We start from the raw sequence: 9,849 nt of genomic DNA on the forward strand, positions 1-9,849 counted from the left end.
AGATCAGCCATTTTACTAAATTATCATATGCAACATCACGCAAAGGGTACAACGTTAATTAAATTAAAAGCCAGTTGGATTAGGATTTGTTACCTTTTGTCATAACTGGAATCAATCAAATGCAACGACAATTCCAAATATAACTAAAAACCTCATTGCTAAGACAGTCACTTATAAAAACCACTGTGATAGGTTTCAACAACTACAATTGATTAGTAAATATATATAATATCCTTTCAATTGGACATAATCCAAAATATACTTACCACATTCTAGTCAAATGACTTGATTCTATATGACAAATGAATTAGGGCAGGTGTAATACATTGGCAAATACAGATCAAAGTATATACCAAATGATCAAAATATATACACCCACGATAGCATTATAAATACGTAATATATTTAGATATGTACCTATAAAACGAGTATATCCTTATATTAAAATATGAGTACGGAATCATGATCATAAAATAAGTATCAAATAGGTATCAGTTATCACACAGATGGCTATCCAAATTTCGTAGAGGTCACACATTGAAAACATACAAGTAAGGCAAACACCCTACATCTACCTATAAATACATCTACCTACAGATACATAAATAAGCCGGAAGTAATCGTGAATATTATTGAAACCGCTTGCATACTCCTATCATAACCTAACAATGATATTAAACATTTTCTGTGAATTATTTTAATTTACTTTTTATTTACAATAATTTGTTTTATTTTTCATGTAAAAATCCTCAATAAATTCAATTCATTCACCACGATATCTAATTTAGAAAGTATGTTTATTTTACCTTCAATATCCTTCACGCTTTCGTGAACAAAATGAAGATTCCTTTATGAAATCTAAACAGAAGCTCGCTGTGTTTATGCATATTAAGGGGATCCGAATAAACATTGAGAAATAATCAGCAATGATCCAATAAAACCATCGCACGGCGTAAGCGAGGTATTAGGAGCGCTTACCAAGGCAGGGAAAATAATCTCCATGCATAAAGAAAGAGATTCTACCATTTTGTCAAACAAAATAAAAGGGAGCTTCCCTAATACGCCTAATAATGTTGTGAAATGATGATATACATTTTTAGGGTTCCGTAGTCAATATGAAACGTTTATATGCGTGTTGTAGATACTGTGACGTTAGCCGACCGATGGGTGAAGCACTGGGTGCAGCTACATGCCCCTTTATGTAGGAATTTGTATTAATGTCACGTCATACTAACGCTAGATTTAAGTATTAGTATGTTACTAACACGATATGGACCTTGTTCGGAATAAATGGGTTTTGATTTGATTTGTGACAAGTTTCACAAGCCATGATGCTGTACGCGAGCCACGGGCGCGCGCGCGCACCAATCCGGCCTCCTCAAAATCACGCCATCGTGTTTACGAGTACGCAGATGTCGTCGCCGATCCTAAAGTCGCATCGAACCGGGCTAGTGTACCTTTGAAGGTGAGACGTGAGAAGTTCCCTAGTACCATTGTGGATGACGAGGATTTCGCTCTGGCGTCATGAGAGAAGAAAGCGCGCACGATGGCTCATTATAATATTCAGGGTGGTCCCGCCGAACCAGCTGATTCTGGCTTGCGGGTTGCTAAACTGAGTAAGGCGCTGTATGTGCGGCGCATGCATTACACTGCTGAAGTGGTGGAAAATGTACACCAGGAGACAGACTACACGCGGAGGGTATTCCAGCTTCGATCGCGCCACTACGTGCACTTTACCTCTTTTGTGGTGCGGGTGCTAGCGACCGCTATCATCGACTGCGCCGAATTCTGGCCGAAGGGTGTCGCTTTCGGAGGTTCCGGGGCAAACTGCCGAATTCAACACAAGACCAGACGATTCTATGTAGCGACGCCGTTTTGTTGCCTAAATAGTGTTTCGTTTTTAAGCTTATAAAAAATGCATAATGTGTTGCCCGATTTAAATAAAATAAGTAAGAAGTAAAATATATATTTTTAACGTAAATATCCGTAAAATACATAGCGTTTTAACATTGGCCGCCATTTTCAATTCAATTCAATTCAAAATATTTATTTGCTTAGGTAAATAAGGGTACAATCAGGTGGTATACAATGGTTTCAATGTCATTCCTTATTTTACCATAATATGGCGTACAAATATTATATCTAAATAAATTAAATGGTAATTCCTTAAAATTATCAGTAAGGCAATTAAATATTTGTATTGCCATTCCATAGACATTCTTTCTATGAAGAGAAAGATTGGTTTTCGGCATGAAAAAGTTTGTTCCCATAAGCACCTCGTTTTGATGTCATCGTAATTAAAACGTAGTGATTATATGCTCTTTGATCGTAATAATAATTTTGAAGCAAACGGGTGTTTTCTAACAAAAATACAAATTTCATATATGGACATGGCGGGTAATGTCAATATTTTTTTTGCTTTTAAACAATGGTCTACAGGGCTCGCGGAAGTCGGCCCCACATGCTGCCCTAATGCATTTCTTTTGAATTTTAAAAATTATGTTTGAGTCCACTGAATCTCCCCATAAAATGATGCAGTATCTTAATTGGGATGCAACATATCCATAATAGGCTGTCATAGCGGTGGATTCCGACACTACATTGCGAATACGATGCAAAACATATACAAAACGATCTAACTCAATACGTAAACCGTCAATATGATCCTTCCAATCGCAAAAGCAATCAATGGTCAATCCCAAAAATGCGGTTGATTTTACTTCCTCTATGTAGGAGTCCTGGTAAGTAATGTTCATCGTAATATGCTTACTTTTATATGTTTGAAATTGAATAATTTTTGTTTTACTAAGATTAATATTTAAATTATTACTATTTTTTAATCTGATGCCGCTCCCAGGTAAGAAGAAGAAACGGCCAACGAAGCTCAAAATATATATTATCTGCTATTTGATAGGTTAGTGGCAGCGGTTGTTCGATTTCGCTAGGGGCAATATTTTTATTTTTTCAATGTACATTTTTCAAATATAACTAGTTAATAAGAATACTATGTATATTACTTAGTAAAATCTTACCAATAAAAAGTACACATTCAGGTGTTACAACTTAACTACAGGCAGATCGGTACGTCATAACTAGTTCTGCCATATGTGAAAATAAATTCCCGCATATTACATTGTGAGGGATCCAATAACGGCCCATGTGAAACATCTGCGCGAAGAAATTGATTCACCGCGTTTTCGTCAGCCACACTGTGCAGACCTTGTAAAGCGCCAATAATATAAGTAAGTAAGTAAGTAAGTAAATATTCTTTATTGTGCACCATACATTTAAAAATAGACAACAAATAAACGACACTAATGTTGAATAACTATTTTTATTGGCATTTTATATTTCTACTTTTCTAGATCAGTTAACCGTCAAGTGAGTGTTCATGCCGGTGAGTAGGGTTGCCAGTGCTCAACGAAGGTGCGGGGTGTTAGGGTCGGTAACGCGCATGTAACACCTCTGGAGTTGCAGGCGTCCATAGGCTACGGTATCTGCTAACCATCAGGCGGACCGTATGCTTGTTTGCCGTAGTACAAAAAAAGTCATGATAAAATATGTGCTGTTTAAGTATATTACTAGTGTTAGGTAGGTACAGTCAGCATCAAAAGTAGCGGATCAAATAACGCTTCATAAGTATCTACCATTATATAACAGCTTAACAAAAACTGATTTCTTTAATATAGAACGACTGAGACTGTAAAAGATATACTTTGGAACGTGAATTTTAGAAATTTATCTATATTTGGAAAAGTTATCTGGGATGTCAGATACTTTTGGCGCGTTGTTTCATCCGCTACTATTGATGCTGACTGTACTATACTATTACTATACAATTTAAGTAAGCTTTAGTAGCATAATATCTGCAAACTCTGCTGCTTTAGGGCCGATTTTTCAATTCCCAGATACATCGCCGAATAGTTATCCCACCGATAAAAATAACTGACTGTTTATTTGTTGGTTAAAGAATTTCAATTTTTCATTCCTTTTTTATCCAGAGAATAGTTATCTGTGGTTTTAACCAGCTAACTTCGTTTTAAACAAGTGTGAGCAGGATGCAAAGATACAGAATTCAACATGTTAGAGTGAAACAGAAACACAACGCTTAGTTGACATTTGATGTTTGTTGCCAAACAAAACATAACCTATTACATTACATTACTATTATTACCCGCGTAATATACGTACAACAGTATCATGTTATTTAATCTTATACCTTTAAACGAGCAATTCTTGTATATATATATATTTCCGTGATCTCGGAAACGGCTCTAACGATTTCGCTGAAATTTGGTATATGGGGGTTTTTGGGGGTATACTATTAGAGATTATGCCTTATAAAAACTGTAACTTGTATGCACAGCTTTACACTCTATATTGGCTTAGTTGTCTGTACCTAGTTCTGTCTATGCCTAGCTGTCACATATTAGTACTCGTTCATTCCGACCTTTGCTTTGCTCTCAAACAGTAGCCATCTTAATCTTAAGTTTTGTGTTTGTCCTCGTATACAATAATTATCGAAGTTTATCTTTGTAATCATAAGTGTATTTTAATCTTACGACGAGAGATTTGTATGTACTTTATATATGGTATATAAAGCTACGTAAATCACGAGGACTCGACTTTTTCATTTCTCCGCCTACATAACGCATCCCTGCCAGTTGGTAAGAATCCACGGCATCCTCTTTGGCACCCAGAGTGCAATATATACAATCGATCTAGATTAGTCTTATGTTTGGGAAAACGCGTGTTTTCGAGTTTTCATGCGTTTTTCTTTCGACGCAGAATATGGTCGCTAATTTCGAGATGCCAGCCACTGTCCATCTGGTCCACTTTTGTTTTTTTTTATATGTTCAAAAATGTAAAAAAAATTTTTTTTTATTGTTTTAGACAAGTTTAATTTAGTAAAAAAATGTAGTTAAGATTATCACCTATACACCACCATATTACAATAAATAGTTATAACCGAGCAAAGCTCGGTCGCTCAGGTACTTATTATTTAAATCCGAGTTGTTTTGTGATCATTTCATTGAAAAATGAGAGATATGAAAAAACGTGAACTTTGAGAAATCGGAAGTGCATTTATTTACCGAATTTTTAATAATAAATAAATAGATATATATATATATATATATTAAATATTTTTTTATATATTTTATGCTACATATATTAATAAAAGCAGATCAAGAATATAGTTTTCTTTAGATATTTACTTTTTAACACATTAGTACTATTATTGTTGTTAATATTTTTCTATTAACATTCTAAATTTTATTCTAGTAGCCAGTTCAAAGTTGTAACATAACCTAAAAACGTCCAACTTAACAGAGCGATAGGTATAGGTACTAACTGGCTCTTGAACGGACAGATAACTTTATTCCTCCGTTAACGGATTTATTCCTCAGTTAACTGCTATCTGACTGTTGAAAAACTGAACTTGCCGCTATCTATAGAATAAAACCTATCAGACTGTTTAACTGGGGATTGAAAAATCGGCCCTTAGTAGCATAATATTGCACAGTTGGCTATTTACACACATGCTAAAGTGGTGATCGGTTCTAAAACTTGTTATTAACTGGGGAATCATATGTTCGACGTTCGGTATATGATGAATATAGTAGAGGCTCTTACGGATCTTTTTTAAAAATCAGATTATTCATATCATTTTCTGGGCGATTATTATTTGTACAAATTTTGACCAAGTTTTAATAAAATATGAAATTTTATTTAAATATAAGCCCATCAATCGAATAGGCATCAATTTTGGTTCATTAGTCACATAATGGGTATCATTAATCGATCTGCAAAATATTCCTATTTTGATGAACAAAAATATATATTTGGTCAGCCAAAATGTATACTCGGTCAACAATTTATGGTAGTGGGGTGCTCTGATTCGGTTTTAGATGACTTTGACATTTTGGTAACTCTGAGATTTTGTGACGTGGTATCGTGTCACGTGGGCTGATTTCGCTCCGCCTGCAACTCTGCCGATTTTTCAAATCAAACGCTAGCCACCTTATTATATCAGATTACCATTCCTTTAATATGCATACGTCTCAATTAAACTGCTTAGAGACATGTTTTTTCTGCCAACCAATTTTTAAATATTGCTGACCAAATAATCATTTTGCAGCTTAACTTCAAGCTTCCAAAGCTTGCAGCTTAACTTTAATATCAAGTTATCAACACTGTATACCACTGCATAGAAAAGCCAAAACGAATGTCGCTTACGGGGCCATAAATCCTTAAATATTAAAACTGAACCAGTGACCTTAGATCCAGGAAGGGGACGGAAATAATGAAGACATTCATAATAGATAAAGGGTTCGTATTGCAGTGATTTTGCAAACAAAAAACATTAGCATATTATTATATCTCAGTGGGTTTATCCTAAGACATAAAATCTGTTAAGTACAGTCAGATGCACAGAAACGTGAGTAACGTGACTCCCCCCTGCATACAATCAGTCTATTCAGGGGGGGGGGTCACGTTTCTCTGCATCTGACTGTACATACTTCCCAATTAATAACTTTTTAAATTCATATTTTATTTCGGTTGTTGTTAATTTCAAAGAATCTTCTTCAACCTAGCGTTTTCCCGGCCTAGAGCGGTCCAGTCTTCGGCATCCTTAGGTGTGAGATTGTTCTCTTCCATGTCTGCTATCACGACGAAAAGATAAACCAACATCATGGAATCTGATCATCGAGTAAATCAAGCCTGGATGTTGAATTAATTCGTTCTAAAACCAGTGTGATGATAAGGTAGGAGTACGGTCAGTTTGAGAATGCGGGAGGTACGCAACTCACATCATGTATCATGATACATCACGAGGAGGATCGAAGACAGAGTATTTTGCCAAACACATCTGATGCTTGTACTTACTTGTCGCAGATCACGAACATGTGAAAAAAGTATTCTAATTTCTGTTAATCACTAAGGGGCCCTAGAAATAATCGACACAGATGTTTCTCCCAATATCCATTAACCAAACCCGATGCGATACCTAATCGAACGTAACTGTTAACTTCAGAAACGTTACGAATAAAGACATTGCTTTATTCAGCCCTAGAGGCTACTAAATACAATCCAATGAGTTAGTCGGCCCTTCTATTAATCTTTTTAACAGCCCTTAAAAAAGATAAAGGTGCCTTCAGACCCTAAAACGGACCTTTTCTCCTCGTGTCTAATTAAAATTGTCCAATTTGTAAGGGACTCTTAAAGGATAAGCTCGGCTTAGCGTTATTGAGGCATCGACTACAAATAATGATATTAAGGTATTTAACATCTATTGTGTTGTTTTTTTCGATTTGTTCATTTATTGCCTCATCAAAAGCAATTGTTACCATCTTTATCGTTTCAGGTTTAACATATATATATATATATTATCAGTTTTGCACCTTTTATTTAATGTGCTCTTTTAGTATTAGTGTGGGTCAAATCTTGGAAGCTAATATTGACTCACTTCTCGATTTCCGATTGAGCAAAAATTTAGCATATTGAGCTGATCTGATGATAATAATAAATGGACACGGGAGGTTGCCATGGAAACTCTGTGATAAAACAACGCAAACTAATTTTGTTTGGAGCTTACTTCTTATATCTATGGTCACAAGAGTGGCCGCAACACTGATTTCCATACGTGCGCTTCCACAGCACATGGGTCCGCCGCTGTGTCATAGCATCCTATGCTAGTTTTGAGCGGACTCTTCTTTAATTTCCCGTCTCTCGCTCTCATACAGTCTACTGGCAGCGGAAAGTTCTTTTGTAGTGCACCATTATACCTGCCTTCCACTGCAAGCGGAACGTTTGGAGTCCGCTTAACTCGCAATTATCCTTTTTTGATGGAAAGCGGGTATTACCGTGTGAGTACCAATAACCGGTCTATACATAAAATGCGTTATATCTGATTATTTAAAAGTAGTTTCACCTAGTTAAAACATATATTTCTAGTAGTAAGTAATATTCTAAATAGGTACTTTAGTAAAATGTGTCGTGTATACATACATTGATGTCAGATCTCATTTATTGGTGCGAGTGAATTGCGCAGAGTCTAAGTATAAGAGATTTTATTTGTAGGTAAACGGGTGTTTATCTTCTCAAATCGTATGTATCTTCTTCTTTTTCAGTCGGTCCCTCAATGCTGAGGATCATGACATCATGTCCTTCTGTTGAAGACCAGATTCCTCCATAGGCATTCCTCGCCAAGCGCATGGGCTCGTGCAGTTTTAATTGCATAGGAAGCCTTTCGTATGTATAGGAAGCCTTTATAAACCCCAACGACAAATTTCGAACATGTGAGATGCATACCTAGTTGTTCAACAACAAACAACAACCTGATGTCTGTATTGTATTGACAGTTTAATTAAATTAGTATGAAATGCTTCGCGTGCAACTATGCAAGATGGTATGTATGTATACATTGTGATCACATTTCGTTATATAAATAATTAATTTCGCAACTTATATGGAGTACTACAAAAGTACATTGGAATAGTACCTATGCAAAAATAACTCAATAACTCAACGTTCATATTTATATTAAAAATAAAGGTACGTTTATTTTAAAGTGTTATACAAGTAATGTTTATAAATAAGTGCTACTTCAAATAATTAAAAACATGCATTAAATCATACATGACTAGACTTTGTCATATAGTTCAGTCAGTGTAGTCAGGAGTGTCAGTGATGGGAATAAGGAAATAAAATTAGTCAACGCAGGACAACTTGTGGCGGGCTAAAAGGGCTTCTACGTGGTGGTTTTATCTCCACGCACGAGTCCCAAATGTCCGGAACACCATTGTTCAGTGATGGGTAAAGATATAAACATACCGCCTAATAAACGTGTGTGTGGGAAATTCTTTAGCACAGCAACTAATTTAGGTATTCAAAAGTCATGTTCAGTTAGGGATTGCAGAACCGGTACTGTTTTAAAGAACCGGGATTTTCGGTACCGGTGGAAATAGGAACCGAGATTTTCCGGTACTTTCGGAACTGGTCTAATTATTTAATTTTTTTAAATAGAACGACAGCAATTAATGTAATATGGTGGTGTATAGGTGATAATCTTAACTACATTTTTTTACTAAATTAAACTTGTCTAAAACAATAAAAATTAAAACAATTATATATAAACTTGAACATATAAAAAAAAAAAGATAATCACCGGGCGAGATTCGAACCCGTAACACTCGTTTCTAGCCGTCCGCGTCTTAACCCGCTGGACCAGACGGACAGTGGCCGGCAACACGAAATTAGCGACCATATTCTGCGTTGAAAGAAAAACGCATGAAAACTCGAAAACACGCGTTTTCCCAAACATAAGACTAATCTAGATCGATTGTTTACCCCCAAAAACCCCCATATACCAAATTTCAGCAAAATCGTTAGACCCGTTTCCGAGATCCCGGAAAAATATATATATATATATATATATATATATATATACAAGAATTGCTCGTTTAAAGGTATAAGATAACATGACATAACGAGTCAAAGCACGCGTCGTCGTGAATGACTCGATCTATACTTTACTTTTCTTTTGTTTCGCAATATATTATTTCGTTTCTTACAGGAAGAAAAAAATCTACTATAGCTGACTTGAAAGTATGTCATTCCATAAATGTTTATTTCTTACGAATTTAGCATCTTGCGCTAATACTTTCCGTGTATTTCAAACGGAGTTCTCAATGCGTTTCTCTGCCTTTGAACTTCGATCGGAAAATATGCTTTCACAGTTATATTTTAATATTCTTTGAGTGGGGAACTCGTACGAACCCAGCTTCTTTAGCACATTTCCTTGCAATCCATCACAAGCGTGGCATATCATACGTTTCCTTTAAATTT

The sequence above is a fragment of the Cydia pomonella genome, chromosome 4 (genome assembly GCF_033807575.1).
Source record: "Cydia pomonella isolate Wapato2018A chromosome 4, ilCydPomo1, whole genome shotgun sequence".
In the NCBI taxonomy this organism is placed as follows: Eukaryota; Metazoa; Arthropoda; class Insecta; order Lepidoptera; family Tortricidae; genus Cydia; species Cydia pomonella.